The sequence below is a fragment of the Coptis chinensis genome, chromosome 3 (assembly GCF_015680905.1).
Source record: "Coptis chinensis isolate HL-2020 chromosome 3, ASM1568090v1, whole genome shotgun sequence".
NCBI classification, from domain to species: Eukaryota; Viridiplantae; Streptophyta; class Magnoliopsida; order Ranunculales; family Ranunculaceae; genus Coptis; species Coptis chinensis.
In genome coordinates this window covers 111,682,147-111,693,991 of record NC_141458.1, presented here as the reverse complement: position 1 = coordinate 111,693,991, position 11,845 = coordinate 111,682,147, and positions in this window count along the sequence as shown.

Here is an 11,845-nt window from a genome sequence, read left to right as displayed (position 1 = left end):
ATCGATATTCAATTTTTGGATATGTATCGTAGATATATCTCCCTCTTTAGGGATATTTGACAATGTTTCATATGCAAATATCGTGGATATATCTAAAATATCGATAAATATCGTAGATATTGTGCATATTTCTTGATATATCATGATACATTATTTATATTTATTTGAAATATAATGGTAAATATTAAATAAAATTATTATATACACAAAATATCGCCAGATATCACAAATATCATCGAAATATTACCGATATTTATAGTCGTATATATCTTTGAACATATCGTGATATTTATATATCTTTCTCTAAAATCTGGATAGATATCTCTAAATATCGCGATATATCGGGATATTTTGTACTATGCTCGTAGGTACAGCATGGAAACCTTACACATGGAGAGATTAAGACCGGAAGATGGAGTGCCAGGTGGACGGTTAGGAGGAGAATGGAGTGTGGTATAAAGAGGAAAGATAAGGAGATAGAAGGGAGACTTTATTATTATCAAAAGAGGGTTAGACCTAGGAAAAAGAAATAGGGAAGAATGTAGTAGTAAGTGAGATACAACATTTGGCGCCGTCTGTGGGGACCGAGAGATTAAAGCAACGCAAAGATGGCAACAGTAAGGGAGAGAGGGATAGGCAGACAGAGGAAGGTGGTGGTGCAAGAGCTTGAGGCGGAGGTAGTAAGTGATAAAGGGGGAGATCGAGAAGAGGAAACAGCTGCTGGTTCAGCTTCAGAAGAGACACAGCTGATGCAAGAGGAGATTGCGAGATTGAGAGAGGAGAATGACGCACTCATAAAAGAAAGAGAAACGGCGAAGGAGGAAGCGAGAGCGGAAGCAAGTGAGGAATCTAATAATGAAAATTAAAGAGGGTCCGAACCTCGTTGAGAACCCGATGACCGGCCTCACGATGGAGCAAGTTCATAAGATGATAAACAACGACTGGGAGACGAACCATTAACAGGCGAAAGCCCAAATGGGAGCGACTAGCCAAGTGGTGGATGGCCTGAATAGTAACACGTTGGTAGACGTTATATGGGCCTCAAAGGTGCCGAAACGATTCAATCAACCCAGGTTCAAAATGTATGACGACAAAGAGGACCTAGCAGATCACATTCATCATTTTCGACAACAGATGCCTCTCTGGCAAAAGGCTCGGTATGATGGGCTGCGGTGTATGATGTTCCCAGCTAGCCTTAAAGGGGGTTTTCGGTATTATCATTTGCCGTCGAGGAGCATAAATAGTTTTCAGGAGTTGGAGCAGGCGTTTATAAACCATTTCATACATCAGAAAAGGCGAGTGGTAGATATCGCGACCTTGTTCAATGTCAGTCAAAGATCCGCAGAATCAGTAAAGGATTATCTATGCCGATTCAAAGCCGAGACCTTGAAGGTAGAGAACATGGACGAAATGACAGTGGTAATAGCATTTGAAAGAGGTCTGTGATCAAGAACGGGAGTACATCAGTCTGTGGCTAAAAATGAGATCGCGACCTTGCACGAGTTGTATCCACGGGTTGAAAATTACATAAATTATGAGGATACTATGCAGAAGAATTCCAGAAGGTCAAGGAAGGCAGTATTGTCTTTATAGAAAGGTGGGGATCACTGAAAGACAGAGACATCAGATAGAGAAAATGGTGGGTATCACGGATATTCATCGCGATCGGAAAGAAATAGGGAGGGAATTCGAAGGGAGAATAGGGATAGAAAGCCATACTACGAACCGGAACAGACGCCATTGAATAGGCCACTAAGTGAGATCTTACCGTTGATAAAAAATCTTCAGGGATATGAAGGGCCGCGAAGCACACTGATAGAGATGCTTGGGCAAGCCGTACTATACATATCACCAAGTTAGAAATATAATCACAAGACTAATGATTGCTATGCGTTGAAATGGTTGATTCAGAGGTTGGTAGAAAAGAGAATGATGGGAGAGTTTATAGCGGGTGCCCCGAATGAGGTGCAAGTACCGGCTCAGGGTATGATATTAGGAACCATCAATGTTATTTTCACGGAGCTTCTGAAAAATGGTAGATGTCACATCGGCGTAGATGCACGACTTCGAGTATGTTCTCCAACCTATACAAGGAAATCACAACATTAGATCTCATGCCGCAGGCATACAAAGGAAAGGATGAAAAGGGGACGTACTAGCCACTGGGTAGAAAGGCAAGATGATTAAGAGTCAATTCAGGTGGGAGATCTGCATATAGAAACTTTCCAAATACATACAGTGGATAATGGTGTCATGTCTTGTCCGAGGTGGTGATACGAAGGACAAACGATTGTTTTTTAGGACGGATACAGTAGGAGTGGTAACCCACGCTGACATATTTGGTGCTCTTCTTTATGTAACAATGGAAGGGAAAAGTGCTGAAATCAAGGGGGCACTAAAAGGACCTAAAGAAGGGAGACACGTGGATGCACAGAATACGAAGAGACGCTGACCTCATGCACGTGTCGAACCTGTGAGGCAAGTCACTATACCAAAACAGGACATCCCTAACAGTCAGAAACCGTTACTAAAAATATTTGTAACGGTTTTATATATCCACAGATTTGGGGCGTTGCTAATTAATTTATTAATATTAAGTAGCGGTTTATAACCGTTACATAATTATTTATTGTAACGGTTTCTAACCGTTACTAAAATATTTACTAACGGTTTTCTTTGCTCAATTGTATTACTCTTTTAGCAACGGTTTTATAAAAAATTAGTAACGCTTTTGGTGTTACTCTTTTTAACATCAAGAACGGTTTTATAACATTAGTAACGTTTTTTGTTTACTCTTTTTTTAACATCAATAACGGTTTTATAAAAATAGTAACGCTTTTTGTGTACTACTCTTTTCTAACATTAGTAACGGTTTTATAAAGTTAGTAACGCTTTTTATGTTACTCTTTTCTAACATTAGTAACTTTTTTATAAAGTTAGTAACGCTTTTTGTGTTACTCTTTTCTAACATTAGTAACGCTTTTATAAAATTAGTAACGCTTTTTGTGTTACTTATTGCAAAGCTTAGTAACGGTGAAGAACCGTTACAAAACTATTTCATATGTAAAAAAAAATCCCCAAAACCACCCCCTTTTTGAGACTACTTAACCTCGCATAAAGATGCCCCCACTTATTGGGTATTTTACAACCGGCCCATAATATAAATAAGAAACCTTACAAGTACATCCAATCACATAATCTTTTATTAAAATAACATCACCAAAACGTCTTTCATAAATAGGACTTGCCACGAATGAAATACACACTGTTTTCCAAATCAATGGGACTTGTCCTTAAACTCAAGCTCTCATATCATTTGTACAAAACTAGCACCTTCAGTAGTTGTAAGCATCAGGGGATGACTTTGGGATGGTATCATCAAGTCGACTACTTCAAGTGATAACTCATGGCTCTGTTCCACATAATTATGATGCATTATATTAGGGATCTCAAAGGCAAAAAAGTTAGAACATAAAAGAGTGATACTTTAAAATTCTGAGCTAGAGGCTATTACTACCACGTACCACAAGAACGGATCGTTTTCCAGCTATATTGACTAAACTTGCACCAAACACAATAATCGAAAAGAGCATAACAAAATCTCATTTGTATGTTTAAGCTACTAAGCATATCAAAATGGTCTTTAAAAAGCACATTTCCAGATGGATTTAGTAAGCAAACAAGCATGCCTCATGGCGTAGCGAGGAAAGAATTCATTCAAGAATAACGGACGCCATTACTATTTACTAGTCTAGAATATGTTGTTTCAAAGAAAGAGATCATTCTAATACCATTCCATACCCCTAACCAGAATAAGATCTCGATCGACTCACACTTAAGGAAACCGGAATTTCAACCAATCAGAAGTTCATAGACTAGTTGGCACTGAAGGATTTAGCTAGTAGCTTATGTTTTAAATGTCACCGCAATTTCCAAATTTTACAGACAAGATGATTTAAATATACGATAATGGAGTGTTAATAACTTAAAAAAGAAAGCAAGGAAAAGCACCAATTACCTCCTTCCATTGGCCACATCTGTAATTTCAGCTCTAGTAGGCAGACCTGACTTGACAAGTGACTCCAAAACCTCGTGTTGCCCGGATGACTGGAATGTGAGCAGCTCCACATATAGATATAATTTCTTCTTGAATGTCCGCTAGCCTTACCCATCCACATTCTACAGCAAGATCACCTCTGGCAAAATAAAAATAAGAGTGAGAAATTAATTGTCATAAATGCTTCACCACTGCAGCATGTACAAGGCGATTAGAATAGACGATAAGCTTTTATTACGGCCACATATAACCACGACTTGGCCAATTGGACGCCCCATCGATTCATCGAATAGTGCATCTCCTAGAGCCTTGGCGTTTTTTTTAACAGGGACCCATCCCTTCACCGCCTCCCATTAGCGTAAACTGCGGGAAGTTTTGGATCCATCTCTAGCTCGCCTCTTTAACTGATCCCTGCTCGATAAAATTGGGTTGGAATACATTGCTGTTGTTAGTTATAAGAAACCAGGTTATATACTAATACATTACACAAAACCAACCTTCGAGATTATTCTTAAGCAACAAAAAGAAGGCCCGATGGGCAAGCCAAATACTTCGAATCTGAGAAGACTCTAGGCCATCTAATAAAGCCCTCTTGGCTCCTCCGAGGGGCAATAGCATCTCGTCACACCAAAGTTGAACCTGGATAGAAATGTTTCTTTATTGACCGACTCCACCAAAGAAAAAATAAAGGGGACAAATAAAAATGAAACTTGAAATTAATATAACCAACCAATGCGGTGGCGGGGTATTAAGGTCCGTAATGATCAGAACAAAGACTGGTTTCTTCAAGGCCCCGCCACTTGAGCACCCACAAAGGAATATGTTGCATGAGAGGATGAACACTAATGATAATGTCCGCTTGTACTCCATCGGACCGCCTCCAACTCTCTTTCAACACAACAATAACAAAATGTTAAAAATGAGAAAAGAGCATACTTGAAAACACAATTAAGATTCAAATAGATTGACGTTAAACTTCTGCAGTCTTTCTAACAACTAAAGCAAGGTCAATAATCAAAGTGTGAGGCGTAACCTTTACATTCGGATGGTTGAGTGAACTGGTACCCAACAAGATATTCAAGGTTCTCCGCCTGGGATCAAAAGCGAGTGGCACTGTGGCACTATCTCCGCTTCTTAGAGAAGGTTAATTTCTTTAACGCACAGGTCATAATAGAACTAGGACCAGGAGTGATATCTATCACCTTGCCACGCTCACTCAAATTTGGCTCAAAAGTTGACCAAGGGATCCCAGTCGCACAGTGTATCACTGCATCATACTTCCTAATTGTTGAGCAGAGATCTTAATCGATAATTGTGACTCTTAGAAGAAATATAATCATAATTAATAACTAAATCATAAGCATCAATATCATTTTTCTAAAAATAAAACTTCACAGGAACAAAAGACAGTGACGAAATCAGAATAAAGTCCTGAGCCATAAAGGGTTTCTTTTTAGCATTTCTCACGCTTTTATTGTTTCTAACTTCATTAAGTCTGTACCAACCAACTTCCAAAGATATAAGTTGAGAGATAGTACCAAGAAACTATAAACTCCTCTTTATCTTAAATGTTCAATTGACATCTTCTCCTGAAAGCCTTCCTTGCTCTATATTGATAGTCGCTTAAACTTGGTGCTAGAGTTTGTTTAGTGTCCCCGCTAGTAGCATTGGAAATTTGGAACTTTCAAGAAACCAAGTAGAAGACAAGTAAGCTGCCACCTCTCCAAATCACACAAGGCCATGTTCCCTTTCACCCTTTAACTTGGGGCCAACCCGCCCTTGCCACATTCACTATGTCGACCAAAGCCTCGTGAAGAACTTAGGTGAGTAAGGCCAGGTCAACTCAAATATCACACTTCAAGCAAACAAAACAAGGATTCAACAATAGAAACAGGCTTGCCACGAAAGGATTCAACCCGTCCTTGCCACGAAAGTATTAACACGTTTTTTTAAGAAACAAATGAATACAGGCTTCTAGCATCTATATACCCTTTATATATTGTTCTATAGTATTGGATACCGCATACCTTTATATACTTGACATTATCTGAAAATTGAAGGTATTCAACTGAATATCCTAAGACCCTCCCGGGTCCGTCCCCTCGCTTATCCATACACAATACCATCCTCATTAACATAAAATGGTTTGACTACCCAATATTTAACTACGAAAACATAGTCTCGAATTCATGTTTGTATAGCAAAATCTCTCGCCTAGTTTGATTGCTATAGTCAAAGCGATAATAATAATAGAAACCCATGATACTTTAGAAATGGATCCCATCCTAGTTTTTACCGGACAATTTTTTTGTCATTCACGCCCGACCAATCTCCCATAAGATTTAACAATTAACAGCCTACCTTTAATAGAAAAGATTTTAGTAGAAAAGTACTTACCCCAAACATTTCAATCGTTGGTCTCAAGTGGGCTAGATAGTTTGAGTCATAATACAAAATTCATCAAACTATCTAGAACCTATGCAATATCGCCCAATGTTCCATTGTACCAAGATTCAACATTTTGGCAAAATATCCCGAATATTGGGTTGTTGGTTTTTCAGATACCGAATTCCCTCCAAAACGAAAGTTTGTACTACGGTTTCATTTGAGCTCATCTATTTGAGAAAACTATAGAGTAGCGGATGTTCACTCTATGTAACCATTTGATGTGGATGATGATAGTGGAAAGGAGGATGTTAATGTAGTGGTGTAGCAATGACTAACTATATTGTAGCAATACTAGCAGTGTATGCACCATGGTCACTCTTTGTATATCATAAAAAATTAAAAGATTGAAGAGAAGGAACACCTACGGTTTCATGCTTCTCACGGCAAAGAAATAAAATTTAATGAAAGACATATGATATTCTAATACTAAGACGCGGCAAGGCAATATTCTAGTTCCGATTATATAGATCACAAAATTAACTAAATAAGTCATACTATCAACATGTTGGCAATGCCAAAATCGAATCTCAAAGGGTAGAAAGAGCAATACTGAAGAAGCCGTACATTGTCGTCCCAAATTTCCGAAAGATCTCCAAAACTTATATTGCGTGCTCCTTTCTCAACAAAGATTTTGAAAGACACCTACAAATAATTTCCAAAGATTACAAAGAAAGAAAGAAAACTAAATAACTTAAAGCCCATGCAGAGTTACAAGAGTGAGAAAAAGTAAGATCTATACAAATTCTATTTAAATAGCTTCAACAGAATTTTAAAAGATGAAAGAAAACCCTGTTAATGCCTTTGTTGCGAAGATCCTTCGAATCAGGTTGGAGGAAGAAGCCCGAGAAGCATAATAAGACCTGAATGAATGGCATTATTAGACCATAAATGACTCTTTTGAAATAGTTCTGATTCTTTATTAGATAGAATGTAAGTAAAATACCCAAGAGTAACAAAGTCCTCGGCCAAGGCATCAAAGTCGCGGTTTATAAGATGGATACAGGCCTCAATAAATCCATCTCGGAGTTCCGATCTAAATTCACCCATCATACCAAAATCTGGCGGCCAAAAGAAGCAACAATTAGTTCAATAATACATACATACATACATACATGCAGCTCCCATTGAACTAGAACTCTTCATACCTCTATAAGAACAAGAGAACAAAATTACAGAAGTGGTTAGTAGACATGCAAACCGCAGTCAATTTAGACTTGTCACATTTACTTCAAAGATATTGAGATCCTAGATAACAGTCTTGTTCAAGGTGTTTAATAATCTGTTTAGGTTGAATAACTCGTTTGAACATCTGTAGTGACAATGGGTGGGGTGGGGTACCTAAGAATCCATCTTATTATTAATAAGTTAGTGATTGAAGAGGAATTTTGTTCCCGATGTCACTTTTACAATCAAATGAAAAAGAGAAAGAAGCTTGAATAAATTGCCTCATATCAAATACTATATTAAGTGCATGTGCTAGTTATCTAAATTAAAAATAATGAAAATAGAAACTAACTTTAGACATGCGGCACATGCATATCATGGACTTCTTTTTTATGTTTGGAAAATTAATGCCGACTAGTTTTTTGATACATGTGCGGTTAGTTAATATTAATTACCTTTGTTGAAAAGAAAGCATACCCAAGTAGGCCCGACTTCCCGTCAAACCATTTTCCGTGGTGAGGATCTGCATGGTAGAAACCATTTTCCAAAAGTAGTAAGTGAGCAATACACTCCAACCCTCATCATTTATAAGAAAGAACAACATCGTTTAGAGGTTTTGCAAAGCATTGAAGTAAATGTGTGTTTTAATAAGATGAAGGGAATGTATTAAAGCAATGGTTTCACGATTTTTACCTCAACCAAGTAAAGATCATTCACTTCGACAACTTCGCCCTGCGCAGAATGGAATAACATGAGCAAGTAATCTAAACCAGAACTATGTGCCTCGGTAATACCATTCTATTATCAATATCCGGCAAAGGATCGTTATTAATGTGCTTTTCATACCATACCACTATAAAAAACTCAACAAAATTCACTCACATCACTTGAGACTCCAGTGTGTCTGCGATATCGCGGAAAGCATATCGACTCTCTCTCTTCACTTTAACTAACGCGATGCTTATCTGATGATCCCTCATGAGAAGAAACTTTCCTGAAAACCTCAAAATGGCGGAGAAGAAGTATTGTTGGAGAGTAGCTGAAAAATGTCATGTATTAGTTACAACGTCGAACCGAGAAACAAGCCATGTCGGTCATAAACAAAGCTCACTTGCTTCAAATACCTCTCAGCTGCTTTGAAAGCATGTGCTAGCACCACAGAAACCTTTTTCTCAGAGGATCCCATTATATCATAACAGCTATACTCAACTACGTGCAGACCCAAGCGGCGAGCAACATATCTTACAAACCTGTCCTTTTCCCACACCCCTATAAGAGAACGAAAAATCAGAACTGCCTGATGCAATTATTTTCCAAGTAATGCAAACATATCTTCTTCTATATATGGTAAACTAATCAAGTAAAAGGCGGTACCCACATAGATGACCCACGGACACCAATCATCAAAAACCAATAGCAAAAATAACAGATCAAGTATCTTTTTTTTTTTTTTTCTCGGTATAGGGTGTATATCTATATATAACTATAATATCAAAAATGTAGGATGAGATATCCCACGAAATAAAAAGAATGGGAAACTAGAAAATAAGAAAAATAGAATGATTACCAACAAGATAATCTGCAAGTATAAAAATTACAAGTTTTTTTATAGTGCAACCTTTCAAAGGTCAGATAGCACTATGGAACTAATATAACAATTCCTACCACTTTTGATCAATTTCAATGGAACTAATGCGCCAGTTTTAAACAAATTTACAAAAATTCTGCAATTGTTCTTAATCCTTAAGTGTTACTGAAACTATGAAGTTGGTTCTACCAAAATTGGCTAAAATGCCCATCAAACATGCACAAGCATACTTGAGATTTCAAGTTCCAATTTACATAACCTAGTCCCTAATGAAAAAGTAATAAAATAAAATGTCTTTGTGAATTCTAATTGTATGGCGCTATTCCGGTGAAAACTAGAGAATCCACTTGAAGTATTGTGGGTCTAACAACCAAAAGCTTCCACAAACAAACCACCAAAAAAATAAAATGTTAGACAAAAAAGAAACAAATAATTACTACCCCGTGAAAAGAATCTTTCATCAAAAGACTTTAAGATAGAATTTCACGCTTTCAAAATTTGAAATATTACACCTGCCACAACAACTATTCCTGCCACAACAACAACAACAATTCCTATGGGATATTGCCACAACAAATATTGCACCGCCACAACAAATATGGCTGCAATATGAATCCCTTTATCTCCGGAAAATAAACTCTTGGATACTTTCAAATAAAGTAAACGAGAGCAAATCAAAAGCGAAATTTTGAGAGTGCCCGTCACTCCTATCCTATACATATTAATCCAGATACGATGATTCATAAGATGTTACCTGTGGTACCCATCTCTTGCCTATTGTCATCAATTCGAGATATAAACACTTACAACCCCAGGATAGAGATGACACCACAAATTTACATCAAAGCGAGCCAACCAAAGTGGTCAAGAAAATGATCATAGATCAACTCTACGAGGAGAAGAAATGCATGCCTTTATGATCTTGCGATATCCATTAGGTCTCCCACGAGCTTTTGTTGTGACCTCTAACAAGGAGATGTCGAAAAAGAGAACTTATTGCTTCACCTCGAAAACCAAAGTTTTCGGCAGGCACATCCAGTTCACCCAAGCGTGAGTGAAATTTTGATGTTGTTGTCTGTTCACATCCAACACAAAACTCATTACAACAAGGAATAGCAAACGAAAAACTAACCACATTGGACTAATCATTGCAGTACCATTCAGCCTTTAAAAAGAGAAATTGAAATGTAAAATGGCTCCAACTTGTGGGTGGGTGTCGGTGTGTGTGTGTGTGTGTTTGGGGCAGTCTTAAACACGGAGTAGAGGATCGATTAGAAAAGGGGAAGAGGAGGAATTTGGTACATTACCACCACACTTCCTTTCATTCTCAAAGAAACCCTTTTCTTCTCATATTAGAACCTTTGAGACCCAAGCTCGATTGCTTCCCGCCTTAACCGAGAAGAACTACACTTGTAATTGGATTATATGAGGGGGATATTGGATTAAGTCGAGATTTTGTATATATTTTTTTATTTTGAATTGTAGATCTCTACCGGAGAAAGAGAAAACTGTTCACTATTCCTTCATTCACCCTTTCTTTGCCCTTTGTCATCACCCGGCCCGACAAGGCATTTCCTTTAAAACCACGTATTTGTGTAACTCATGCCGCATTGAATAACTTGATTACTTTTCCAAGAAGACTTGCAAAAACTAAAGTAGCATCTCCAATCTAGAGGGTGACTCACAAGTTTTGACATGAAATTCAGGTATCACCCGAATAGGGCATCATAAATCCTATTGGCATGCCCCCGCATTATCAAAATCACAGATTCGGGCACATCGCGTTTGCTTTCGCAGTTGTTGTTTGACAAGGATTAGAGAACCCGATCATTCCTTCCTAAGCTAAATTCGGTAACTATCAAGACATTCCAACATATCACTAAGCATGATAAAGTTTAAATTTAAGCCGGTTTGCTTCATGTGGAGTATAGATCAAGCCAATTCAAGCCCGAAATAAACCCCGGATATTTAGCGGTTTTAGACACTATCGAAAAGACAAACCCAAATTGTACTTGAGCTATATACACGGGATTATCCCTATTCTCATTGATACTTGGCCTAAAGAGTGCGAAGTAATAAGTGAAGAATGTATTGAAATAAATATCTAAACATAGTTACCGTATCTTTCTCCTAACAAAGACCCCATCACGAGTAATTCCACATCCCCGCATCGAATGCACAATGAATGCAACATTATTATAGTTTAACATATGCATGAGTGATCTAAACAAGAAAAGAAAATGAATGCTCACCATCATCCTCTACTTTAACATAACTTTGCCAAGAACACTAATAAATGACATTTACGAAAACAACATATGCCACTTGATCTTATAGGAGGGAAAATAATAGAAACCCTCTCGCAAATTAGAACTCAAAACACAAAATGAAGCCCTAATACTACCACTAAACTTTCTTTAGAAGTACCTTGGAATGTTTTAATGCATTGAGATTAAAGATACTGACTGATAAAAGCTTACTAGCAAATAATCAAGTATAACAATAAATATTATAAAAATAATGTGTTGTATAAATAATAATAATAATAAAGTCGTAACATAATAAGTATAATGAACTATGATTACGAT